Below are 27,866 nucleotides of genomic sequence, written 5' to 3'. Positions count from 1 at the left end.
CCTTGGCATCCCAAAGTGTTGAGGTTACAGACATGAGCCCCAGCACCTGGCCTCACATTTCTTTCTTTTCTTTTATTTATTTTTTGAGACAGGGTCTCACCTTGTTGCCCAGGCTCGAGTGTAGTGGCATAAATTTAGCTCACTGTAGCTTTCACTTCCTGGACTCAAGTGATCCTCCTGCTTTAGCCTCCTGAGTAGCTGAGATTACAGGCCTGAGACATGTCTGGCCTGGCCTCAAATTTCTTGACATTTTAAAGAGGTTAGGCCACTTGTTAAGTGTCCCTCGATTTGAGTTTCTGATATTTCCTTGTGGTTAGATTCAGGTTGAGTACACTGATACTTTCTTTTTTTTATTTTTTATTTTATTGTGTCAAGGGTGGAACCAGGTATACTGATCCTTTCAATTCCAGTCACTATGTTCAAATTTCCCACTTTTCCATGTTTGTGACAATTTAGGGTTTTTTGCTTTATGTTTAAAAATACCTTCTTGGGTGGGGCACAGTGGCTTATGTCTGTAATCCCAGCACTTTGGGAGGCCAACTCAGGAGGCTGTCTTGAGCCCAGGAGTTTGAGACCAGCCTGGGCAACATAGTGAGACCTTGTTTCTGCAAAAAGAAAAAAGAAAAGAAAAGAAAAGAAAAAAAAGCTGGGCATGGTGGCTTGTGCCTGTAGTCCTAGCTACTCAGGAGGTTTAGGTGGGAGCATTGTTTGAGCCCAAGAGTTCAAGGTTACAGTGATCTATGATTGCGCCACTGCACTTTAGCCTGGGCAACAGAGCAAGACCTTACCTGGAAAAAAGAAAATTCCTTGTTAGCAATTTGAAACTATACTCAAGAAATGAAAAGGGGATATCTTGTCATTTAAGATACTCCCCTAACTTGAAAAAAGAAAGCAATTTAGAATGCCACTTTATGCCAGACATTTCGTAATCTAATATGGAATGATAATTATTCAAGATTGATGTGCCTTTTTCTTTCATGGAAGAGAAAAGTAGTTATCTCTTCTCAGAGAGGTTGTAATTTGTTACCAGGTATCTAACCATCATGACCTTAATCATTCCTCTGTTACAGGGCATCTAAGTGTCAGAAAAGCCAGTACAGTAGGCTATGTCTTCCAGGCTAAATAACTTCTGAGGGTCCCTTTAGTCATTGCATTGGAAATTTACTTGGTTTTTCTGTACCATTGTTAACTGTATGGTTTTCTGAGTGATTTTCATAAAGGATATTCAATGATTTTTTTTTTTTTTTTTTGCATTAAAGCAATTAAAGCTCAATATAATGATGGCAAATTAGGGTAACAAATACACTTAGAATAAATTAGGAATTTGGGTTCTTGAATTTTCCTAGAAAAATATTTATAAATGAAAAAATATGTGTATTTATTGTGTGTTTATAAATGTGTGATTCTTTTTAGATTAGCTATTTCTGATATAATTGGAAGAAATGGAAATCAATCCAGAATGGTAGAAAGCTTGAATTTGGTCATGATGGTAGCATGAAGTATAGAGAGAAGCAGTCTGAGAGTTAGGGCCTAAAATAACGGGATAGAAGTAATGTGGCCTTCTGCAATTCCGCATCTGGGATATTCCTGAAAGGATTGAAGGCAAGGTCTTGAAGAGAGATTTGTACACGCATGTTCATAGCCACAGCGTTCACAATAGCTAAAATGTGTAAGCAACTCACATGTCCATTAATGGATAAGTAAACTGTGGTATATGCATAAGGAATATTATTTACATCTAAAAAGGAAGGAGATTCTGACATGTTGCCACTGGAAAACTTTGAGGACATTCTGTTAAGTGCCATGAGCCAGTCACAAAAAGACAGATACTGTATGTTTCCACATATATGGGGTATTTAGAGTAGTCAAAAATCAAAGAAACAAAAAGTAGAAGAGTAGTTGCCAGAGGCTAGAGGTAGGGGTTACGTGGAGTTAGTGTTTAAGGAGTGTAGAGTTTCAGTTTTAAAAATGGAAAGAATTTTGGAGATGGATGGTAGTGATGATTTACATTTCGAATATATCAAATTCCACTGAACTGTATACTTAAAAATTATTAAGATGGTAAATTTTATGTTATATGTATTTTACCACAATAAAAAAAAAAATACTGGGGAGGGGAGAAGTAACTGTGACCTCTCACTAAAGAGGCATACCCTTCTTTACCTGCTAGAAAATGAAATGTCAGCCAGGCACAGTGGCTCATTAATCCCAGCTTTTTGTAATCCCAGCTCTTTGGAAGGTTGAGATTGGAGGATCACTTTGAGTCCAGTAGTACCACTTCAGCCTGGGCAACATAGTGAGACCTTGTTTCCATAAAAAATTTAAAAAGTTGCTCGTTGTGGTGGCAAGCCCCTGTGGTTCTAGCTACTCTGGAGGCTAAAGCAGGAGTATTGCTTGAGTCCAGGAGTTTGAGGTGGCAGTGAGCTGTGATCCTCGGGAGGCTAAAGCAGGAGTATTGCTTGAGCCCAGGAGTTTGAAGTGGCAGTGAGCTGTGATCCTGCCACTGCCTTCTAGCCTGGGTGACAAGAGTGAGATCCTGACACACACACACACACACACACACACACACACACACACACACCCCTCCCCCACCAGCAGCTGAGCGCTGCCCTTCCCCAGTCCCTACTCCTCTAGTAATATTTTGAAAGGAACATTTTCTTTTCCTTTCTTTTCTTTTTTCTTTTTTTCTGTTTTTTTTTGGGGGGTACGCAAAAGGTAGGATTCAAATGTTTTTTCTTTTTTGTTTTTGAGACACAGTCTCCCTTTGTCACCCAGGCTGCTGGAGTGCCATGGCGAGCGCACGGCTTACTGCAACCTCTACTTCCTGGTTTCAAGTGATTCTCCTGCCTCAGTCTCCTGAGTAGGATTACAGGCCCAGGCCCCCACGCCTGGCTCATTTTTGTGTTTTTGATAGAGACAGGGTTTCACCATGTTGGCCAGGCTGGTCTCTAGCTCTTGACCTCAGGTGATCTCCCCACCTCAGCCTCCCAAAGTGCTGGGATTACAGGCATGAGCCATCACGCCCAGCTCAACTGATTTTTTAAATTTAAAAATTAATTAGGTATATTAGAAAAATTCAATGAGATAATCAATTGAATTAGTTAAACTGAATTAAATTTTTTTCTTTCATTAGTAATATTAAAACACTTAAAGCTACATTTCGTGATAGCAAATTAGTAAAGCCTCTTATAAGTCTTCTATGTAAAGTATGCTTCAGAAGGCTGGGCGCGGTGGCTCAAGCCTGTAATCCCAGCACTTTGGGAGGCCGAGGCGGGTGGATCATGAGGTCAAGGGATCAAGACCATCCCGGTCAACATGGTGAAACCCCGTCTCTACTAAAAATACTAAAAATTAGTTGGGCATGGTGGCGTGTGCCTGTAATCCCACCTACTCAGGAGGCTGAGGCAGGAGAATTGCCTGAACCCAGGAGGCGGAGGTTGCGGTGAGCCGAGATCACGCCATTGCACTCCAGCCTGGGCAACAAGAGCGAAACTCCATCTCAAAAAAAAAAACAAAAAACAAAAAACAAAGTATGCTTCAGAAGTATGTTTTAATGAACTTTCTTGTATAGTCATTTAAAAATGTATTTAAAAATTTTTAACAAATGAAGCTTTATCTTAAAAGCCACGTGACAGTGTCCTTCAAGGAAGTAAATGTTTATATTCTGTGACTCAATAAGTCTGTTTTATGCAGACATAGAGTATACACAAGGATGTTCATCACAGCATTTTTAATAATAAATAGTAAAATATCAAAAGCAGCTTAAATGTCCTAACAGAATGGAAATGGTTAAATTAGAAACTATTTATAAGGTTTTATACAGCCATTAACAATTTTAGGCTGTGCGCCATGGCTAACACCTGTAATGCCAGCATTTTGGGGGGCCAAGGCGGGAGGATCGCTTGAGCCCAGGAGTTGGAGACCAACCTGGGTAACATAGGGAGACCTTGTTTCTACTAAAAAGAAAATAAATTAGCCAGGACATGGTAGTATGCACATCTGTAGTCTCAGCCACTTGGGAGGCTAAGCTGGGAAGATTGTTTGAGACCAGAAGATCGAGGCTGCAGTGAATATTGATCTCACCACTGCATTCCAGCCTGCATGACAGAGTGAGACCCTGTATCTAAAAAATAAAAAAAAAAATCCCAAACAATTTAGCCTTTAATTATGTTGCTTAAATGGGAAACATAAGCAGGATGCAAAACTGAGTGTGTGTTGTGTGAATTCTGATCTTAAAAATGCACATTGAAATAAGAATGGAAGAAAATACACTAATATACGTTTTTGTTTTTATGAGACAGAGTCTTCCTCTGTTGCTCAGACTGGAGTGCAGTGGCTCGATCTCGGCTCGATGCAACCTTTGCCTCCCGGGTTCAAGTGATTCTCCTAAGTAGCTGGGACTACAGGTGTGTGCTATCACACCTGGCTAATTTTTTTGTATTTTTAGTAGAGATGGGGTTTCACTGTGTTAGCCAGGATGGTCTTGATCTTCTGACCTCATGATCCGCCTGCCGCGGCCTCCCAGGTGCCGGGCCTGTTTTTCTGTCTGTTTGCTTTTTTTGAGTGTTTTTTTTTTTTTTGAGATGCTCGCTCTGTTGCCTAGGCTGGAGTGCAGTGACGTGGTCTTGATTCACCACAACCTCTGCCTCTCGGGTTCAAGCGTTCTCCTGCCTCAGCCTCCCGAGAAGCTGATATTACAGGCACGTGCCACCGAGCCAGGCTAATTTTTGTATTTTTAGTAAAGACAAGGTTTTGCCATGTTGGCCAGGCTGGTCTTGAACCCCTGACCTTAGGTGGTCGACATGCCTCGTCCTCCTAATTGCTAGGATTATAGGGAGGGAGGTAGGTAGGGTAGGTAGGTAGATGATAGATAAAAGTGTTTTTTTTTTTTTTTTTTTTCTTTTCAACTTTTTATTGTAACAGGAGCTAAATTTAAGAGATAAGCCTAGACTAGGATAAAAGTGTTTTTAAATAAAAGCACAGATAAAACAAGGATATGTGTTGTTAGGCTGATGAAAATATTTTAATCAGAGGCTAGCAGGAACTTCACTCAGAATTTCTCTTAGTGTTGAGTATTTGATAATTGAGTGCTCATGGCAACTTTATGAGAATCAACTATATGATTTGTTATGGCAGTTACAGTTTTTGAAATATCGAAAGTAGCTTGGAAACTCCTTTACCTGTCCTATAGATTCTTAGAAGTGGTGGAGGATCCAGCTAAGAGGTTGATTAATATGCTGGTAAAAAATTTTGTGCCCTCTGAAGACAGTACAGATGCAAGAATTTAGAGCAGTACTGCATATCTGATTAAGATTCAAGGTCTCAGTATTTTGATATTCAGACCTTGACATTGATATCAAAACATATTTCAGGGAGGACTCTGTCCTGTGAGAAATGGTAAAATATCCTAACTCATTATGAATCTTTACCTTGATTTGTCTTCTTTAGATTTTTTTATTTGCTTTTAAGACTTTTCCTAGTCTTACTTGTTCTTGATTGTTGTGTTAACAGAAACCATTGAGAATTCTTAAGACAGATGGAGCATGGCTTTTAGAGAGGATTAAGTCGTCATTTATTTATTACCTGTGACTGGCTTTTAAAAAAATACTGACGTTAAATAACATCCTTAAAGCTAAAAATCACTGAATACAATTAATGGAAAATTTGACTTTTTCCCTAAATTTAACTAATGACAAATTTTAAAAATATTTAAAGCAAGCAAAGAATTAACATTTTTTGAAAGCATTTTCAAAATGCTGTATACATTAGACAGCTATGAAATATAGCTTTGTGAGGAAAACTAAGTTGATAAAACTAAGTTGATACTTTTGTAAAAACTGAATATATAGATGGATCTTTACATCAGGTGTTTCACCTAGGCATTGCTGAATTATTTATACTTCAATTGTGAATGCCCATTGAAGATGAATGGCTGTCCAGAACTGAGATTATGTCCTAAGGATAAGTGCATAGTGCTCAATATGTGCTAAATTAATGTATCTTGAAATGAATCAGTCTTGCCAGTCTAATAATCATTTTCAAGCTAGTCTGTTCCACGATTTAACAAGCTGGTTTGGATCTAAGAATGATACGTGGTGCCTTTTCATCTCATTTCTTCTTCTGAGTCATAGGTCAACAAAGGAATTTTATGGAACTGAAAGGTCCAGGCTGTTTATCTGACTTCAGGTTGAGCTAAGTCAAAATATTTAAATGATGTCATATTAGTCCTCTGCTTCCTTCTGTTTGTTGCTCAACTGCTGACAAATTCAGCTTTATTTTTTGCTACCTGAAGAAAGGTTTTATCTATCTGCCTTGTCTGTCTGTCTCATTGGCTATTGTCATAGTATGTTTGGGCTGCTGTAATAGAAAACCATAGACTGGGTAGTGTATAAACAACAGCCATTTATTTCTCATGGTTCTGGAGGCTGGGAAGTCCAAGGGCAGATTAAGAGTTGGTGAGGTCCCAGTTCCTGGTTTATAAGTGGCCGTCTTCTCACTGTGTCCTCACATGGCTGAAGGGGCTTAAACTTGACTAAACCCAATCAAAGTAAAGGTAATTTTAGAAGAAAATTAATTTTGATCTTAAAAATCCTTTATCACATTATATAAATATTAACTCTTTTATTGGCTTATGCTATGCTGTGGTTTGAATGTGCCATCCAAAACTCAATGTTGAAAGTTAATCCCCAATGTGGCAGTATTGAGAGGTAGGGCCTTTAAAAGTGATTGGATCATGAAGTCTCTGACCTCTTGAATGGATTAATGGATTAATTGGCTAATGGATTAATGGGTTCTCATGGGAGGGGAACTGCTGGCTTTATAAGAAGAGGAAGAGAGACCTGAACTAGCATATTAGCACATTCAGCCTTCTCACCTTGTGATGCTCTGTGCTACCCCAGATCTCTTCAGAGAATCCTCTTGAGCAAGAAGCCTGTCACCAGAGGCAACTCCTTCACCTTGGACTTCTCAGCCTCCATAATTGTAAGAAATTAATTTCTTGGCTGGGTGTGGTGGCTCATACCTGTAATCCCAGCACTTTGGGAGGCAGAGATGGGAGGATTGCTTGAGTCCAGGAGTTTGAGACCAGCTTGGGCAACATAGTAAGAACTTGTCTCTGTTTAAAAAGAAAGAAAGAAAGGAAGAAATTTGTTTTCCATAAAGTACCTAATTTCTGGTATTCTGTTATAGTCATAGAAAAAGGACTAAGCTTGCTTTTCTGAAGTTTTCTAGTGTTGGAGATAGATAGGAAATAAACATGCCTGGCCCTTTTGGGCCTTATATATTGTCTTATGTTCAGTATCCATGCCTCTCCATAGATAGATGGATATCCTTTCCGTCTCTATGAACGAAGAGAATGATTTCGTAGGAGAGACTGAATGACTTACAAAGAAGTATTAAATTCTCATCCCTAATTATCTATTATGTGGTATAACTTATTAAACAAGAAACATACCACAGAAAACAGTAATAGACCTGTCAAAATATCTTCTTTTCTGCATCTGATTTGCACTGGGTTTCTCACAAATTTCATACAATTAGGGTATAGTTGTCCTTGATATTTTCAAATAAATCTCTATTTTAACTTCTGGAAAACTTGAATGTTGACAGCCATTGGGAAGGTCTTACAGATCATGTATCTATTTTTCAGACATAGTCTTCTTTCTTTTGGGAAGAATATTCTCTTTCTAAGTGTTTATAGAATTACTACAATGCAGAGAGCCATAGAGTCTCACAGATTGAACTCAATTTAGGCATTAAGACTTAGCTTTATATTCTGGCTTTATTAGTTGTGTGATCATAGGCATTTCTTGAGTCCGTTGCCGTATACTGTTTTGGAAATGAAGATGATGCCTTGCCTGTCTACTTTTGAGGTTGTGGAAATAAAATGAGCAAGTTCTTTGTTACTGCAAAGTACAGTGTCAGTAGAGTGGATGACTTTGTATTCTGCCACTTAACTAGCTTTGCAATACTGGGTAAAATATTTACTTTTTTTTTTGAGACAGGGTCTTACTCTGTCGCCCATCCTAGAGTGGTGTTGTGATCTCGGCTCACTGCAGCCTCAGCCTGCTGGGCTCAAGAGAGATCCTCCCACCTCAGCCCCCTGAGTGGCTGGGCCTACAGATGCCTGTCACTGGGCTTGGCTAATTTTTGTATTTTTTTTGTAGAGATGGGTTTTCTCCATCTTGTCTAGGCTGGTCTCGAACTTCTGGGCTAAAGTGATCTGCCCATCTTGGCCTCCCGTATTTAATTTTCTTAAGCCTCAGTTTTATCATCTATTAAATAGGGATAATAATAGTACCTACTTCCATAGGTGTTTGAGAGTTTTAAATAAGATAATACATAGAAAATATGGTGTCTGGTATATTGCACATAATAAATGTGGGCAATCATTATTTCATTTGTTGATTTTTATACTATGTGGGGCTACTCTACATTATTTATTTCAGTTAATTCTTAGGACAATTCTTTTTGGTAGGAAATCTCCAACCTCCTCTCCCCCCCCCATTTCACAAATAAGAAATGGTGGTCAGGCCACAACAAGTTAGTGGTTAGTTGGAACTGGAACCTAAAACTTGTGTGTTGGTTTTTTTTTAGTTGTCTTAGATGCTGCTTAAATATATGCTCCAGATGCATCTACACTGTGTAGACCAGGGGTGTCCAATCTTTTGGCTTCCCTGGGCCACACTGGAAGAAGAATTGTCTTGGGTTGCATGTAAAATACACTAGCAATAGCTGATGAGCTGGAAAAAAAACTGCATAATGTTTTAAGAAAATTTACCAATTCGTGTTGGGCCTCATTCAGAGCCATCCTGGGCTGTGGATCGGACAAACTTGGTATAGACAGATCATTTTTATTCATGTTTATAGAATTTTTCAGACTTAGTTTTGTGCATTTCCATTGTTTTCAAATATATCCCAATCTTCTAGATATCTTTAATTTGCTCAATGGGCTAGAACTTCTCTTGCAGAAATAAACGTGCTATGTTAATAGGTAACTAAGAACAGTTAACATTTTGTTTACAAACCACTAGACTCCTTGAGTCCGGCTGGTTTAGCTATTAGGGGACCAAACAGACCCAGAAATGAAAAAGTACCTAATATAGCTGGATGCAGTTTTTTGATGCTGAATCTGGGGAAGTAGAAATAGCCAATGCATTCAAAGGAAATTTTGGAACTATATTGAAGTTTTCTTTCTTTCTTTTTCTTTTCCTTTGGTATTTCATTTTCTGAACTTGGAAAACTAATGGAGAACTTTAAAATATTCTTAGTTGAAGTACCTTCTACATGATGACCTTTCATATTTCACTCTGTTGCTGTAAAATGGGCAGCATTCAAGTGTAATATTTTACTTGGTGCTATATATTTATTAAAAATCTCTTTTTTAAAGATAGTTTTTATGGAAAGATATATGTACTTGGGACCAAAATATTTTTCTGCTGATAATTTGTGAAGTTGAATTTGTCAACCATTGGAAATAAAATGTGATTTATGAATTTTACCAACAACTTGGAATTTATCTTCTATGAAGTTGGGTATAAGTGTTTATGGTAGGTGTGGTGGATCACGCCTGTAGTCCTAGCACTTTGGGAAGCCAAGGCAGGTGGATCACCTGAGGTCAGGAGTTCAAAACCAGCCTGGCCAACTTGGTGAAACCCCTTCTCTAGTAAAAACACAAAAATTAGCTGGACATGGTGCCATGTGCCTCTAATCCCAGCTACCTGGGAGGCTGAGACAGGAGAATCTCTTGAACATGGTAGGTAGAGGTTGCAGTGAGCTGAGATAGTGCCACTGTACTCCAACTTGGGCTGCAGAGACCAAAAAAAATTCATTCTTTTACTACCTGAATTAGTCAACAGAGAAATGAATAATGCACTTTCAGAAATGTGGAATTAACTGATTAGCATATAAAATCAGCATATAATCTGAAATTAGTAGGAAAAAAGTGGGAGATAGTCTCTAATGGTTATGGGTCTGCAGCTATAGAAAAAATATTGTTCCAAATGAGTCTTTTAAACTCCATTTATCTCCTTGAATTCACTTATTTTTATATTTTAGCTTTATTTCATACTCCTTTGGTACACTAATATCAAATATAATTATTGAATAATATTTAGAAATGACAGTCTGGCAGTTCTTTGTCTTTTTAAAACAACTTTTTGTATATGGTGTTATAATGTCAGTATCACTGCAACTTCATTGTGGCTCTGAGTTATTCTATTTAATTGACAAAAAGTTAAAAAATTTTTTTTCTAACCAGCCTAATTTTCAGAAAAAATTTATGGGCTTACTGTGGGGTTATCAATTTTTTATTTTGTTAAAAAAATGACATGAGAAAATGTAGGCAAACCTCCTTTCATATAGCGATTTCTAGCACTGAAAAAGAGGAATCATATTAATTCAGAATAAAGGAATTCTTTAAATTGAGTAATCTAGCTTTATAGAAAATGGAATGTATTTTCTGATCTTACGCATTTCACTGAAGACTAGGTTTTGGATCTTAATGGCCTAAACATAGAATTTGATTCTTTTTTTTTTTTTTTTTTTTTTTTTTTATTGCATTTTAGGTTTTGGGGTACATGTGAAGAACATGCAAGATTGTTGCATAGGTACACACCTGGCAGTGTGGTTTGCTGCCTTCCGTCCCCTCACCTGTATCTGTCATTTCTCCCCATGCTATCTCTTCCTACCTCCCCACCCTCCTGTCACTCCCCCATTTCCCCCCACCGGACCCCAGTGTGTAGTGCTCCCCTCCCTGTGTCCATGTGTTCTCATTGTTCAACACCCGCCTATGAGTGAGAATATACGGTGTTTGATTTTCTGCTCTTGTGTCAGTTTGCTGAGAATGATGGTTTCCAGGTTCATCCATGTCCCTACAAAGGATGTGAACTCATCGTTTTTGATGGCTGCGTAATATTCCATGGTGTATATGTACCACATTTTCCCTATCCAGTCTATCATCGTTGTGCATTTGGGTTGGTTCCAGGTCTTTGCTATTGTAAACAGTGCTGCAATGAACATTCGTGTGCACGTGTCTTTGTAGTAGAATGATTTATACTCCTTTGGATATATACCCAGTAATGGGATTGCTGGGTCAAATGGGATTTCTATTTTTAGGTCCTTGAGGAATCGCCACACTGTCTTCCACAATAGTTGAATTAATTTACATTCCCACCAACAGTGTAAAAGTGTTCCTATTTGTCCACATCCTCTCCAGCATCTGTTGTCTCCAGATTTTTTAATGATCGCCATTCTAACTGGTGTGAGATGGTATCTCAATGTGATTTTGATTTGCATTTCTCTGATGACCAGTGATGATGAGCATTTTTTCATATGTTTGTTGGCCTCCTGTATGTCTTCTTTTGTAAAGTATCTGTTCATATCCTTCGCCCATTTTTGAATGGGCTTGTTTTTTTCTTGTAGATCTGCTTTAGTTCTTTGTAAATTCTGGATATCAGCCCCTTTTCAGATGGGTAGGCTGCAAAAATTTTTTCCCATTCTGTTGGTTGCCGATTCACTCTAATGACTGTTTCTTTTGCCGTGCAGAAGCTGTGGAGTTTGATTAGGTCCCATTTGTCTATTTTGGCTTTTGTTGCCATTGCTTTTGGCATTTTGGTCATAAAGTCCTTGCCTACACCTATGTCCTGAATGGCTTTGCTTAGATTTTCTTCTAGGGTTTTTATGGTGTTAGGTCTGATGTTTAAGTCTTTAATCCATCTGGAGTTAATTTTGGTGTAAGGTGTCAGGAAGGGGTCCTGTTTCTGCTTTCCACACATGGCTAACCAGTTTTCCCAACACCATTTATTAAACAGGGAGTCCTTTCCCCATTGCTTGTTTTTGTCAGGTTTGTCGAAGATCAGATGGTTGTGGGTATGTTGTATTTCCTCTGAGGCCTCTGTTCTGTTCCATTGGTCTATATCTCTGTTTTGGTACCAGTACCATGCTGTTTTGATTACTGTAGCCTTGTAGTATAGTTTGAAGTCTGGTAGTGTGATGCCTCCTGCTTTGTTCTTTTTGCTTAGAATTGACTTGGCTATGCGGGCTCTCTTTTGGTTCCATATGAAGTTTAAGGTGTTTTTTTCCAGTTCTGTGAAGAAGGTCATTGGTAGCTTGATGGGAATAGCGTTGAATCTGTAAATTACTTTGGGCAGTATGGCCATTTTCACGATGTTGATTCTTCCTAACCATGAACATGGAATGTTTCTCCATCTGTTTGTATCCTCTCTTATTTCGTTGAGCAATGGCTTGTAGTTTTCCTTGAAGAGGTCCTTTATGTTCCTTGTTAGTTGTATTCCTAAGTATTTTATTCTCTTTGTAGCAATTGTGAATGGCAGTTCGTTCTTGATTTGGCTCTCTTGAAGTCTATTACTGGTGTATAGGAATGCTTGTGATTTTTGCACGTTGATTTTGTATCCTGAGACTTTGCTGAAGTTGTTTATCAGTTTGAGGAGATTTTGGGCTGTGATGATGGGGTCTTCCAGATATACAATCATGTCATCTGCAAATAGAGACAATTTGATTTCCTCCTTTCCAATTTGGATACCCTTTATTTCTTTTTCTTGCCTGATTGCTCTGGCTAGAACTTCCAGTACTATATTGAATAGGAGTGGTGAGAGAGGGCATCCTTGTCTAGTGCCAGATTTCAAAGGGAATGCTTCCAGTTTTTGCTCATTCAGTATGATATTGGCTGTTGGTTTGTTGTAAATAGCTTTTATTGTTTTGAGATACGTTCCGTCAATACCTAGTTTATCGAGGGTTTTTAGCATAAAGGGTTGTTGAATTTTGTTGAAAGCCTTCTCTGCATCAATTGAGATAATCATGTGGTTTTTGTCTTTGGTTCTGTTTATGTGGTGAATTACGTTTATGGACTTGCGTATGTTGAACCAGCCTTGCATCCCCGGGATGAATCCTACTTGATCATGGTGGATGAGCTCTTTGATATGCTGTTGCAATCGGTTTGCCAGTATTTTATTGAAGATTTTTGCATCTATGTTCATCATGGATATTGGCCTGAAATTTTCTTTTCTTGTTGAGTCTCTGCCGGGTTTTCGTATCAGGATGATGTTTGTCTCGTAAAATGATTTGGGAAGGATTCCCTCTTTTTGGATTGTCTGGAATAGTTTCAGAAGGAATGGTATCAGCTCCTCTTTGTATGTCTGGTAGAATTCAGCTGTGAACCCATCTGGACCTGGGCTTTTTTTGGGTGGTAGGCTCTTTATTGCTGCCTCGACTTCAGACCATGTTATTGGTCTATTCAGGGTTTTGGCTTCTTCCAGGTTTAGGCTTGGGAGGATGCAGGTGTCCAGGAATTTATCCATTTCTTCCAGGTTTACTAGTTTATGTGCATAGAGTTGTTTGTAATAATCTCTGATGATGGTTTGGATTTCTGTGGAATCTGTGGTGATATCCCCTTTATCGTTTTTTATTGCATCAATTTGGTTATTCTCTCTTCTTTTTTGTTAATCTGGCTAGTAGTCTGTCTATTTTGTTGATCTTTTCGAAAAACCAGCTCCTGGATTTATTGATTTTTTGAAGAGTTTTTTGTGTCTCTATTTCCTTCAGTTCTGCTCTGATCTTAGTTATTTCCTGTCTTCTGCTAGGTTTTGAGTTTTTTTGATCTTGCTCCTCTAGCTCTTTCAATTTTGATGATAGGGTGTCAATTTTAGATCTCTCCTTTCTTCTCATGTGGGCTTTTTTTTTTTTTTTTTTTTTTTTTTTGGTGAGACGGAGTTTCCCTCTTGTTACCCAGGCTGGAGTGCAATGGCGCAGTCTCGGCTCACAACAACCTCCGCCTCCTGGGTTCAGGCCATTCTCCTGCCTCAGCCTCCTGAGTAGCTGGGATTACAGGCACGTGCCACCACGCCTGGCTACTGTTTTGTATTTTTAGTAGAGAAAGGGTTTCACCATGTTGACCAGGATGGTCTGGATCTCTTGACCTCATGATCCACCCGCCTCAGCCTCCCAAAGTGCTGGGATTACAGGCTTGAGCCACCGCGCCTGGCAGAATTTGATTCTTTGAGTTAATCTTTTCAAGATTATGTTCCATTTTTCTGGCAATTTTTTGTCAGTTATTAGAATTGTCTTTTCTTTTATATTCTGATACTTGGACATTAGTGCCTTTTGAGTTTCCAAAAACCTTTTCTTCTTTTCCTTGTTTGATTTTATTTACTTCACAGCTTCAGCTGTGATTCATAAATTATGCTTTTGTGGACTATTCACACTCTGAGAATTAGCCTGAGGTTTTCTACTTCTAAAATTGAAGAATATGATACAAAGAATTTACTCCCTCAGATTTTTCTTTGAACTAATATGTAGAGCATTCACTTGTATACCACAAGCCATGCTAAGCAGTTTACTTCTATAATCTCATGTGCTTTTGACAGACAAAGCTACCTAGTAAGTACTGTCTTTATCCCTGGTTTATGAATGAGGAGAAATGGCTGATTCAGAATCATCTAGTTATACCTTGGGCAACTGCGTTGGACTTAACTGGAATAAATAAATGAATCAAAAGGCAATAAAAGTATGTTTATTTTACTTATTTTTTGAGAAGACGTTTCACTCTATATTGCACAGGCTGTCTTAAAGTCCTAGGTTCAAGAGATCTTCCTGCTTTAGCCTCCTGAGTAGCTGGGACTTTAGGCACATGCCACTGCACATGGCAATTTTATTTTTAAATCAAACATATAATGAGTACTTACAGTGTGACAGATTGTGACAGACATTGTTCTAATCGCTTTACATTTTACATGGTTTAAAAAAATTTTTTTTTGTTGGGGATGGAGTTTCGCTCTTGTTACCCAGGCTGGAATGCAAGGGCAAGATCTTGGCTCACTGAAACCTCCGCTGCCCAGGTTCAAGGGCTTCTCCTGCCTAAGCCTCCCCGTGCCTCAGCCTCCTGAGTAGCCGGGATTATAGGCATGCAGTACCATGCCCAGCTAATTTTATATTTTTAATAGAGACAGGATTTCTCCATATTGGCCAGCCTGGTCTTGAAACTCCTGACCTCAGGTGATCCACCTGCCTTGGCCTCCCAAAACACAGGCCTTTAAACATCTTCTTGGGCCTGTGTTTTAAGGTAAATCTTAGAAATAACATAGTGGTGTTGTTTACCTCTTTGTTTCATTTTTGTTGCCTTTCCAACCAGATTCTAAAATTTTTGAAAGCAAACATGTTTTAAAGATGAGATTTAAAAAAAAATCCAGAAGTAATTTCTCAACTTTCCAGAATATAGCTCCAAACCAGGAAGTTAAAAAGGCTTCAGAGCAGCCAAAATAGGTGTCATGAAGTACACTCTTCTTCATCCACCCACTCACCTACTCACTCATTTATTGTTGTGGCTGAAACTGCCTGCCTTCATGTTCCTGCTTTAATGCTAATGAGCACAGAGGTGTTGGACAAATTACTTCAGTGTTCTCATCACTAAAAATATTAATCAAGGGTGTATCATAGAATAGTTGTACATATTAAATGAAATAATACGTAGTCTTAGAAAGTGCCTAGCACAGAGTATTCACATCCTAAATGTTAACCTCTTGCAGTTCATTTGTTTATCAACATTTGAATGTTGAAAATGTGCTACGTGTTGAAAATGTGTCAGTGCCTAGGCTTTAATGGTAAACAAAGTAGAGCTGGCATCTTCTTTCACTCCGCTATTGGGGGAAATCAGAGAAGGCCTGATGGTAGTGTGAATCCTGATTTGAGAACCACGATGAAAAGGGAGTTTCTAGTATAAGGGAATATATCGAATCCTTAAGAAAATTTTCTGGAGAAGATAATGCAGGTATTATTAAAGGACTAGTATTTCATCTCCAGGTTTTTCATTACTGGCTCGCTGACCTTGGGCAAGTTAACTTCTCAATGCATCTCATCACTAAACTGGGAATTCTGTAGTAATTGTGATGAGTATTAAATTTTGAGACATGAAAGGCTTGTGTATATGGCTTTGAATTAAGTGCTTAATACCTATTAGCAAGCATCATTACATTAATAATTATTACTATGAAACTGAGAAAAAGGGTAAAATGAAGTTTATGCAAGTAAAATAGGATGTGAGGGATGGGAGGGAAAGGATACTCCATGCAGAGAAAACTTTTGGAGTAAGACATGGAAGGTGAGAGAGAGTGGGGTCCCTCTGTATCCTCAGGGGATTGGTTCTAGACACCCCCTCCACCCCCGCCAGGATACTTAAAATCTGAGGATGCTCATGTCTCTTATATAAAATGGCATAGTGTTTGCATATAACCTATGCACATATTTTTTATGCTTTGAATTTCTATATTACTTGTAATACCTAATACAATGTGAATGCTATATAAATAGTTGTAATATGCTTTAAAAATTTATATTTTTATATAAATTTTTATATTTTCATTATATATTTTTATTTTTTATTTATTTATTTTTGAGATGGAATGTTGCTCTGTTGCCAGGCTGGAGTGCAGTGGCACAATCTCGGCTCACTGCAATGTCCACCTCCCAGGTTCAAGTGATTCTTCTGCCTTAGCCTCCCTAGTAGCTGGGATTACAGGCACATGCCACCATGCCTGGCTAATTTTTGTATTTTTAGTAGAGACAGGGTTTCACCATGTTGGCCAGGATAGTCTCAATCTGTTGACCTCGTGATCCGCCTGCCTTTGCCTCCCTAAGTGCTGGGATTACAGGAGTGAGCCACTGCGCCTGGCCGGTTTTTTTTTTTTTTTGATTCAAGATTGATCAAATCTATGGATACAGGGGAACAGTAGTTCAGTAGTTTGTTTGAGATTGGGGGCATTGCTGGGGATTTGACAGAGATGTAACTGCAGGGATTAAGGTAGGGCCAGATTATAAAGGGCTTTGTCATAGATAGTCACTGAAGGGTTTAATGAGGGAGACTTGATGTAATTAGGTAGGCAGATTTGCACTATTAATAGAGTGAAGATAATGGATTGGAAAAGGGCAAGATTTGATGTGGGAGACCCCGTATGAAGCTTTTGTACCAATCGAGGCAGGAGTTGTTAGTGGTCAGACAGAAATTGAAGTACATATGCTACATAACTAGGTTTTGGTCAATGACAGATCATATATACCGTTGTGGGCCCCATAAGGTTATAACAGCTGAAAAATTCCTATTGCTTAGTGATGTGGTAGCTGTTGTAATATTGTACCGTAATGCATTACTCATGTGTTTGTGGTGATACTGGTGTAAAGTAAACTGCACTACAGTGTGGCACATACAATTAGGTATAGTATATAATATTTGATAATGAATGATTACATTACTGGTTTATGTATTTACTATTTATAGTTATTTTAGATTTACAAAAAAAGAAAATAAGTTAACTGAAAAACAGCCCCAGGCAATCATTATGAAGTATTCCAGAAGAAAGCAGTGTTATTACATGAGATGACAGCTTCATGGATATTACTGCTCCTGTAGTCCTTTCAGTGGGACAAAATGTGGAAGTGGAAGACATTGATTGTTTTTCTGTTTTGAGACAGGTTCTTTGTTGCTCAGGCTGGAATGCAGTGGGATGAACATGGCTCACTGCAGCCTTGACCTCCCAGGCTCAAGCGATCCTTCTACCTCATTCCCCCAAGTAGCTGGGACTACAGGTGCACGCCACCACTCATGGCTAATTTTTGTATTTTTTGTAGATGTGGGGTTTCGTCATGTTGCCCAGGCTGGTCTCAAAGTCCTGAGCTTAAGTGATCTGCCAGCCCTGGCTTCCCAAAGTGTTGGAATTACAGGCATGAGCTGTCATGGCTGGCTAGAAGACAATGATATTGATCCTGATCCTGACCCTGTGTAGGTCTAGACTAAGGTGTGTCTATTTGTCATAGTTTTTAACCAAAAAAACTTAAAAGAATTAAAAAACAAAACAGCATATAGAATAAGAATATAAAGAAAGAAAATATTTTTATATAGCCATACAATGTGTTTTAAGCTAAATGTTATCACAAGAGTCAAAAAGTTAAAAAATAAAGATTTATAATGTAAAAAAAGTTATAATAAGGCTAATTATTGAAGGAAAAACTTAAATAAATTTAATGTAATTTAAGTATACAGTGTTTATAAAGCATACAGTAGCATACAGTAGTATACAGTAACGTCCTAGGCTTTCACATTCACTCACACTCACTAACTGCCAGTCTTGCAAGCGCCCTATGTATGTGTACCACTTAAAAATCTTTTGCACTGTATTTACTGTACCTTTCTTGTGTTTAGATGCACAGATACCTTTGTGTTACTGTTGCCTATGGTATTAAGCACAGTAACATGCTGTACAGGTTTGTACCCTAGAAGTGGAGCAATAGGCTATACCATATGGCCTAGGTATGTAATAGACTATACTATCTAGGTTTGTGTGAGTACATTCTATGATATTTGCACAGTGATGAAATTGCCCGATGCTTTCTTAGAACATATTCCCATTGTTAAGTGATGCATGCCTATTTAGGAAGTATAATTGAAGGAATATGGTGAACTTTGTCACATTCCCAGCAACATAGTCTGATTTTCTTTTCTTTTTTTTGAGGCAGGGTCTCACTTTGTCACCCAGGCTGGAGTGCAGTGGTGCGAACAAGGCTTACTGCAGCCTTGACCTCCCAGGCTCATGTGATCCTTCTGCCTCAGCACCCCCAAGTGGCTGGGACCACAGGTGTGCACCACCATGGTTGGCCAAATTTTTCTGTAGAAACAGGGTTTTGTAATGTTTATCAGGCTTTAATTTTTTTGTTTTTATAGAAATGGGGTCTGTATGTTGACCAGGCTGGTCTTGAACTTCTGAGTTCAAGCGATCTTCCCACCTTGTCCTCCCAGAGTGCTGGGATTATAGACATGAGCCACTGTGCTCAGCCTTGATTTTCTTAAATGTATCTTCCTAAGGAACAAGAGCCAGATAAAAGAGATAAAAGGAGAAGATGCCACAAAAGGAATTGATGGCCTAAGGAAGAATTTTTATCTCAGGAGAACTAACCTTTCAGAAAACGCAGATTAAATTTCTTCTTCACTCTTGTGCTGTGACATTATTAGGTACCAAAAAGGAAGGAAAAAAAAAACAAAAACAAAACTTCTGGGCACAGTGGCTCACACGTGTCATGTAATCCCAGTGCTTTGGGAGGCCAGGAGTTTGAGACCAGCCTAAGTAACATATTGAGATCCTGTCTAAAAAAAAAAAAAAAAAAATTGGCTGGTTTTAGTGACACATACCTGTAGTTCCAGCTGGTTGGGAGGCTGAGGATGGAGGATTACTTGAGCCCAGGAGTTTGAGACTGCAGTGAGCTATGATCCCACCATTGTACTCTGGCAACAAAGTGAGACCTTGCCTGGGGGAAAAAAAAATATCATAAATGATTGGATATATGTATGTGTGGACAGGCTGTATGACAGAGAAAAAAGAATTAAAAAGGTGACTCTAGGGTTTTAGTTTGGACAGTAGGGTATGTTGTACTATCGTTTATTTAGATAAATAGAGAAGGAACAAGGTTATTAGGGCTGAAAGGAAGATGGAGAATTCATTTTTTTTTTTTTTTTTTTTTTTTTTTTTTTTTTTTGAGATGAAGCTTCATTCTGTTGCCCAGGCTGGTTGCAGGGGTGTGATCTCAGTTCACTGCGACCTCCACCTCCCAGGTTTAAGCGAGTCTTATGCCTTGCCTCCCAAGTAGCTGGGATTACAGGTGCCCACCACCACACCTGGCTAATTTTTGTATTTTTAGTGGAGACAGGGTTTTGCCATGCTGGCCAGGCTTGTCTTGAATTTCTGACCTCAGGTGATTCACCCGCCTCGGCCTCCCAATGTGCTGGGATTACAGGCATGAGCCACCATGGCCAGCTGTGAATTCAGTTTTGAACAAGAAGAATTGAGGTTTTTTTTTTTCCCTCTCTGTTTTTTTAGAGACAGTGTCTTGCTCTGTCACTCAAACTGGAGTGCAGTGGTGCTATTGCAGCTCACTGCAGCCTTGACCTCCTGGACTTGAGCAATCCCCTGCTCAGCCTCCAGAGTAGCTGTGACCTCAGGCAGGTGCCACCACATAAACTAATTTTTTCATTTTATTTTTTGAAGAGATGGGGTCTATGTTGCCTAGGCTGGTGCCAAACTCCTAGACTCAAGTGGGCTTCCTACCTTGGTCTCACAAAGTGTTGGGACAACAGACATGAGTCACCATGCCTGGCTAGAGTTTGAGTTTCTTATTGAGTCTAGCAGACAGTTGGATATATGGAACTAAGTTCAGAGGAAAAATGTAGAGGTTGACATTTAGATTTAGGATCCTTCATCACAGTGAAGTGAGTGTACAATGATAAAAGGACAGGAACAGGAGGAGGACTAGGACAGAACCTTGAGGAATGCTGCCTGGGCGGAGGAAAAGTAGTTTGAGAATCTTTGATTTACTCTCTCTCAAAGTCCCACATTCAGTGTTATTAGTGAATTATTGGGCCTGCCTTCATAATCTAAATTGAAGTGGACAATTTCTTACCACTTCTACTAATACTGAACTATTATTTCTCCTGTAGTAATAATAGCCTCCCAAACCATGTTCAGTTTTTCTATTATTTTGCTCTCTGCAGTCTGTTCTCCACATAGTAGTCTGAATGATCCTTTTAAAATATCAAATTATGTTATTCCCTTTATCAAAATTCTCCAGTTGACACTCATCTCAATAGCTATAAAATCCTAAGTCCTTGTGGTAGCCTAGCAGACCCTACGTGATTGCTTTTTAAATGTTAGGTCATGGCCAGGTGTGGTGGTTTATGCCTATAATCCTAGCACTTTGGGAGGCTAAGGAGGGAGGATCACTTGAGCCCAGGAGTTCGAGACCACCTGGGACCACATAGTAAGACCCTGTCTCTATTAAAAAACAAAATTTAATGTTAGGCCGTTAGAGAGTTCTTCCCTGAACACGCCATCATTCTTTATTGTTTTACATTGCTTTATTTTTTTCTAGTCACCTGACATAATTTGTATTTGATTTGTTTATACAAAGTGTAAGCTTTGTGAAAGCAGGCACTTTTTGTTTGCCTTTGCACTCTCAGTGCCCAGAATAGTGCCAAGACCACAGTTAGTCCAAATTAATGTTTGTTGAGTGGATGGATATATGACAAAATTGGATCAGTGTCATTTTCCTGCTTAAGGTTTTAATTTTTTTATCACCCATGATTACTACTGATTGATTGATTGATTGATTGATTGATGAGACCGGGTTTCTGTCACCCAGGCTGGAGTGCAATAGCCTGATTTTGGCTCATTGCAGCCTTGACCCCCCAGCCTCAGGTGATCCTCCCACGTCAGCCTGCCCAGCAGCTGGGACTATAGGCATGCACCATCACACCCAGCTAATTTTTGTATCTTCATAGAGATGGGGTTTCACCGTGTTGTCCAGGCTGTTCTCGAATTCCTGGGCTCAAGCGATCTGCCTGCCTTGGCCTCTCAAAACGTTGGGGTTACAGGCATAAGCTCTGTGCCTGGCCTTGATCACATTTATTATGTACTCTTGTTCTCTCCCATTGCGTGCTGAGTTCACATTTACACAGAAGCCAGAACAATATTTTAAAAATGTATGTTAGATGTGTCATTCTCTTCTTTAAAATTCTTCAATAGAATAAATAATTCAAATAAAACTTTAAAAAGGTAAAAAGAAACATAAAACAACTGGATCAAGGCCGGGTGTGGTGGCTCATGCCTGTAAATCCCTGAACTTTGGGAAATCACCTGAGGTCAGGAGTTTGAGACCAGCCTTACCAACATGGTGAAACCCTGTCTCTACTAAAAATACAAAATTAGCTGGGCATAGTGGCAGATGCCTGTAATCACAGCTACTCAGGGGGCTGTAGTAGGAGAATAATTGGAATCCAGGAGGTGGAGGTTGCAGTGCGCCAAGATTGCACCACTGCACTCTATGCTGGGCAACAAGAGTGAAACTCTGTCTCAAAAAAAAAAAAAAAAAAACAAAACCAAAAAACTCATCAAATTTCTACCATAGCTTAGAGAGAGCCCTTTATGGTCTGGCATTTGTCCACTAGAAAGCTCAATTTATGATGCGTTTTCCCCTTTGCCTGTTAGGTTTCAGCTTCATTGGCCTTGTTTTGCTGATATGCCATGCCCTTTTCTATTTCAAGACCTGTATGGATACTGTTCCCCTTACTTCATAGTTTTTGTTTTTGTTTTGTTTTGTTTTTTAACTTTACTGATTTATTCTCCATACTTTCAGTTTGAATAATGTCCCAATAATGATGTTTAATGAACGTTTTCTAGGCACAAAGAAAATGAAAAATAAGATAGGCATTGCTATAAAACGGTTTTAATGGATGAAACAAACAAGTGAATAGATTAGTATAATGAATAGTAATCTTGAAACTCCTGGTTGGGGAATAGTTAGGGAGGGTGGGCAAGCTTATTGTCTTGTACCATACCACTTTTTAAAGGTAAGTGGTAAGGTAAGAGCTATGTACAGGGTTTCCTGGGGACACAGGTTCTTGGAGAAGGTGGATGCATCTGATCTGTGACTTAAAGGACAAGATAAATAGTAGGTGAGCAAGGAAAGGAAACATGTTTGAGGCAGAGGTGATAGTTTTTGGCTGTTCATCGTATCCTTGGAACTCTTAAATTTTATGATAGTTCATCTGCATTTTATGATAGTTCATCAAGCTATACATTTATGATTTTGCACTTCTCTTTATATTTACTGTCTTTTAACAGAAAAGTTAAAAGTAATACAAAATTGAAAAAGGACAAAAAGATGGCCGGGCACAGTAGCTCATGCCTGTAATCCCAGCACTTGGAGAGGCAGTCAGGTGCAGTAAGACAGTCAGATGCAGTGAGTGGAGATTGCACCACTGTATTCCAGTGTAGGCAACAGAGCGAGAGACTTCATTATAAAAAATAAATCAATTACAGCTGGACTGAATTCCAGACCTGTGGAACTAGAAACTCCTGTTTTCTTTTTTCTTAAATGCCCCAGGTGATTCTGATACTTTGCTGTAGTTGAAAACTTCTGTCATCTGAGATTGAAATTTAGATCTGGTTAGCCCCTGGGGAAGATTTAGAGTACGTACAGTAGAATTAGATAGAGATGGGAAGGCCAGGTACAGTTTGTATCTCCGTTAAGATGCTAAAATTTTAACTTGTGTCTCTGAAAGTGTTTTGTTTCTTGGATTTATTTTGAAATAGCTTTATTGAGGAATAATTGGCTGTAGATACTTAAAGTATATAATTTGAAATGTTTTGATAAATGTATATACTGTTTAACCATTACTGCAATCAAGATTATTATCATATCCATCTCCCCAAAGATTCCTCATACTATTTTCTAAGTCTTCCTGCTGCTCCTCACATCTCCCACATTCCCTGGTAACCACTGATCTGCATTCTGTCACCATAGATGGATGCTCGATGTTGTTAAAAGCTCTTTTCTATATTTGTATACAGATCCTATGGGTTTTTTTCCCCCCTTTTCGGTTTTGTTTTTTCAGTCTGTTAATACGGAGTGAATTGCATTGAACCAACCTTATGTACATGTAAGCCAATCTTATATTTTTGGGGATAAACACCATTTGGTGATGGTATATTATTTTAAAAATATTAGATTTGGTTTGTTAAAAACTTGTTTGGAGTTTTGCCTCTATGTTTATGAGGAATATGGGTTTGTGGTTCTATTTTCTTGTAATGTTTTTGTCTGATATTGAAATCAGACTAATGCTGGCCTCATGGAATGAGTTGGGAAATCGTCCTCTTCAGTTTTCTAGAAGAATTTGGGTAGAATTAGGATTATTTTTTCCTTAAATATGTATCAAGTGACATGGCTAGAATTCACCAGTGAACTCACTTTGACCTGGAATTTATTTGTTGCTAAGTTTTAAACTATAACTTCACTTTCTTTAAGGATATTTAAGAAATAATTTCTTGAGTGAGTTTTGGGGGAGTTTGCAGTTTTTCATGGAATTTGTTGGGTTTATTGACATGAAATTATTTGTAATATTCTCTTATCTTTTAAAAAAATTGAGATAAACACATACCATAAAATCACCCTTTTTTTTTTTGAGACGGAGTTTCACTCTTGTTATCCAGCCTGGAGTGCAATGGCACGATCTCGGCTCACCGCAACCTCCGCCTCCTGGGTTCAGGCAATTCTCTTGCCTCAGCCTCCTGAGTAGCTGGGATTACAGGCACGTGCCACCATGCCCAGCTAATTTTTCTTATTTTTAGTAGAGACGGGGTTTCACCATGTTGATCAGGATGGTCTTGATCTCTTGACCTCGTGATCCACCCGCCTTGGCCTCCCAAAGTGCTGGGATTACAGGCTTGAGCCACCGCGCCCGGCCCAAAATCACCCTTTTAAAGTATACAATTCATTGATTTTTAGTATATTTACAAAATAGGGCAACCATCCACAGTACCTAATTGTAGAATACTTGCATCACTCCAGAAAGAAACCCCATACCCCTAGCACTCACTTTCTACCATTGTCTCTACAATCCCACCCACAGTCTCTGCAATCACTTATCTCCTTTTTGTCTCTATGGATTTGCCTATTCTGTATTTCTTTCTTTCTTCTTTCTTTTTTTTTTTTAAGAGACAGAATCTTGCCCTTTTGCCCAGGTTGGAGTGCCGTGGCATGATCATGGCTCACTGCAGCTTCAAACTCCCAGGCTCAAGCAGTCCTTCTGCCTCAACCTTCAGAGTAGTTGGGACTACAGACATATGAACTATGCCTGGCTAAATTTTTTATGTTTTGTAGAAACAAGATCTTACCATGTTGCCCAGGCTGGTCTCGAACTCCTGTGATTCAGATGATCCTCCTGTCTAGGCCCCTCAAAATTCTGGGATTATAGGTGTGAGCCATTGCACCTGGCCTATTCAGGATATTTCATATAAATGGGAATCATACAATATATAACCACTTGTAACTGACCTCTTTCAATTAGCATAAGGTTTTTAAGGTTCATCCTCGTTATAGGGTTCATCAATACCTCATTCCTTTTTATGACTTAATAGTATTTCATTGTATTGTTAAAATATACTTTGTTTTGTTTATTCATTCAGCAGTTGATGGACATTTAAGTGGTTTCCACTTTATGACTATTATGAATAATGCTGCTATGAACATTTTTATGCAAGTTTTTGCATAGACATATGTTTTCCTTTATTTTTGGGTGTATACCTAAGAATCGAATTCCTGGGTCATATGGTAATTCTATGTTTAACTTGTTGAGGAACTGCCAAACCATTCTCCAAAGCAGCTGCACCATTTTGCATGCCCACCAGCAATGTATAAGGGTACAAATAACTCTACATCCTTGCCAACACATCTTTTTGTTGTCTTTTTTATTGTAGCCATCCTAGTGGGTGTGAAGTATCTCACTGTGGTTTTGATTTGCATTTCCCCGAGGGCTAATGATATTGAGCATTTTTTCATGTGCTTATTAGCTATTTGCATATCATATTTGCAGAAACATCTGTTTAAGTCTTTTGCCCATTTTTAGATAATGTTTATCTTTTTATTAAGTTGTAAGGATTTTTATAGATAGACAATTACAAATATTTTCTCTCATTCTATGTGTTATCTTTTCATTCTCTTGAGTTCTTGGAAGCACAAAAGGTTTTAATTTTGATGATCCCCACTTACCTGTATTTTTCTTTGGTTGCTTGTGCATTTTCAATTTTTATTTTTTAATTGTGGCAGAGTATATGTACATAAAAGTTACCATTTTAACTTTTTTTTTTTTTTTTTTTTGAGATGGAGTTTTGCTTTTGTTGCCTAGGCTGAAGTGCAGTGGATCTCAGCTTACTGCAACCTCCGCCTCTTCAATTCAAGCAATTCTCCTGCCTCAACCTCCAGAGTAGCTGGGATTACAGGCATCCACCACCATGCCCAGTTAAGTTTTGTATTTTTAGTAGAGACGGGTTTTCACCATGTTGGCCAAGATGTTCTTGATATCCTGACATTGTGATCCGCCTGCCTTGGCCTAAGAGTGCTGGGATCACAGGCATGAGCCAACACGCCTTGCCTCATTTTAGCCATTTTTAAAGTTTATAGTTTAGTGGCATTACAGTCTCACATTGTGTGTAACCATCACCATGGTCTGTCTTCAGAATATTTTTCATCTTGCATAACTAACTCTTTACTCTTTAAGCAATGACTGGACATTTCTCCCCTCCCGCAGTCCCTGGCAACCACCATTCTGCTTTTTGTTTTCATTAATTTGACAAATTTAGGTAAACTCATATAGTAACTGGACTCACACATTTGTCCATGTTGGTTATGCTTTTAGCATCATATGTAAGAAACTTGTTTAATCCAAGGTCACAAAGATTTGCACCTATGTTGTCAGCTACGAATGGTTTTTATTTTTTATTTTTAAAGACATATTCTCTCCCTTGTCACCCAGGCTGGAGTGCAGTGGCATGATCTTGATTCATTATAACCTCCTGTGCTCAAGCGATTTTCCTACCTCAGTCTCCCAAGTAGCTGGGATCACAGGCACACACCACTATGCGCAACTAATGTTTATTTTTTGAAGAGATGGTGTCTCGCTATGTTGTCCAGGCTGGTCACGGACTCCTGGGGCCCAAGCTATTCTCCTGCCTCAGCCTCCTAAAGTCTGGGTTTACAGGTGTGAGCAACCATGCCCAGCAAGAACATTATCATTTTAGTGCTTACGTTTAGGTCTTTGATTGATCCTGAGTTAATTTTTGTATATGGCATGAGATAGGGGTCCAATGTCTTTTGTAGGTGTATAGCCAGTTGTCCTAACAGCATTTGTTGGAAAGATTATTATTTCCTCATTGAATTGTTTTGGTAACCTTGTTGGGAAAATATAGAACCATCTTTTAAAATATGTATAGAATCTATATTAACATCTCTTCTTTCTTAATATTGATAATTTGTATTTTGTTTCTGGTGAGTTAAGAGATTATCAATTTTACTGATTTTTCTTAAGAAATTACCTTTTGGGTCATTGATTTTTCTCTATTGCTTTTTAGTTTTCTATTTCACTGATTTTTGCTCATTATTATTTTTTCTTCTTTTTCTGTGGATTATAGTATCCTTTCTTTTTCTAGATTCTTAAGGTAGCAGCGGACATCATTGAGACCTTTTTTTCTAATACATGTTTACTGCTTTAGATTTCTCTGTAAATACTGCTTTTACTGCTCCCCAGAGATTTTGATATGCTGCATTAATTCCCTTTGATTTCTTCTTTGACTTAATGAATCATTTAGAAGCATGTTATTTCTTTCCAGTGTTTGATGATTTTTGAGATGTGTTTTTTATTACTGATTTCTGATTTAATTTCATTGTGGTCACAATTTATATGACTTGAATCTTTTCATGTTCATTTATTGTTATTCTTTCCAAGTAATTGTTTCTAAATTAATAAACTGCTTGAAACTGGTTTTAGACTATTTATAGTTGAAATGGCTGTCCTAAAGTGATTTTTGATAAAATTAAGTTAAATCTATCACCTTGCTATGGGATATTTCTTCTTTCTTCTATGTGCTCTTTGCTCCCTTTCTTCTCTTATTCTACTGTCCTTTGCATTGAGTGTTTTAAACATGTACTTATTTTGTTTCTTTTGTTAGCTTATTAACTATTACTTTTTCTCTGTTCATCTGCTTTTTAGTGGTGATTTTTAAGATTTATAGTATACATCTAATTTATCATAGCATACTTTGAAGTGCTGTTATACCACTTTACGTGTAGCATAAGAATCTTACATTGTATGTCCCCTATTCCACATTTGTGCTATTACATCTTATTCCCATTTACGTTATAAACCATACAGTATATTGGTGTCTTTTTTGCTAGTCAGTTATTTTTAAAATATGTTTAAAAATGAAGGGGAAAAGTTTTTTTATTTTTTATTTTTTATTTTTTTGAGATGGAGTTTCGTT

At 38.3% G+C, this 27,866-nt stretch overlaps 1 protein-coding gene across 11 annotated transcripts in view; it reads left to right on the top strand.

Moving 5' to 3' along the window:
* ZZZ3 (zinc finger ZZ-type containing 3) overlaps positions 1-27,866 on the top strand; it is a 124,116-nt gene that overhangs the window by 22,473 nt on the left and 73,777 nt on the right. Inside the window, exon 1 of one of the 11 annotated variants that reach the window (XM_074381035.1) lies at positions 16,376-17,801. The exons of the other annotated variants lie outside the window; for them this stretch is intronic. The gene's annotated coding sequence lies outside the window, so the exon portion shown is untranslated. Of the gene's footprint in view, positions 1-16,375; positions 17,802-27,866 lie in introns of those variants that run through there. 11 annotated transcript variants of the gene reach the window in all.

Source organism: Saimiri boliviensis, chromosome 11 (genome assembly GCF_048565385.1).
Source record: "Saimiri boliviensis isolate mSaiBol1 chromosome 11, mSaiBol1.pri, whole genome shotgun sequence".
Lineage (NCBI taxonomy): Eukaryota > Metazoa > Chordata > Mammalia > Primates > Cebidae > Saimiri > Saimiri boliviensis.
The sequence above is the reverse complement of the archived record's forward strand: the minus strand, read 5'-3'. Positions and strand labels throughout refer to the sequence as shown.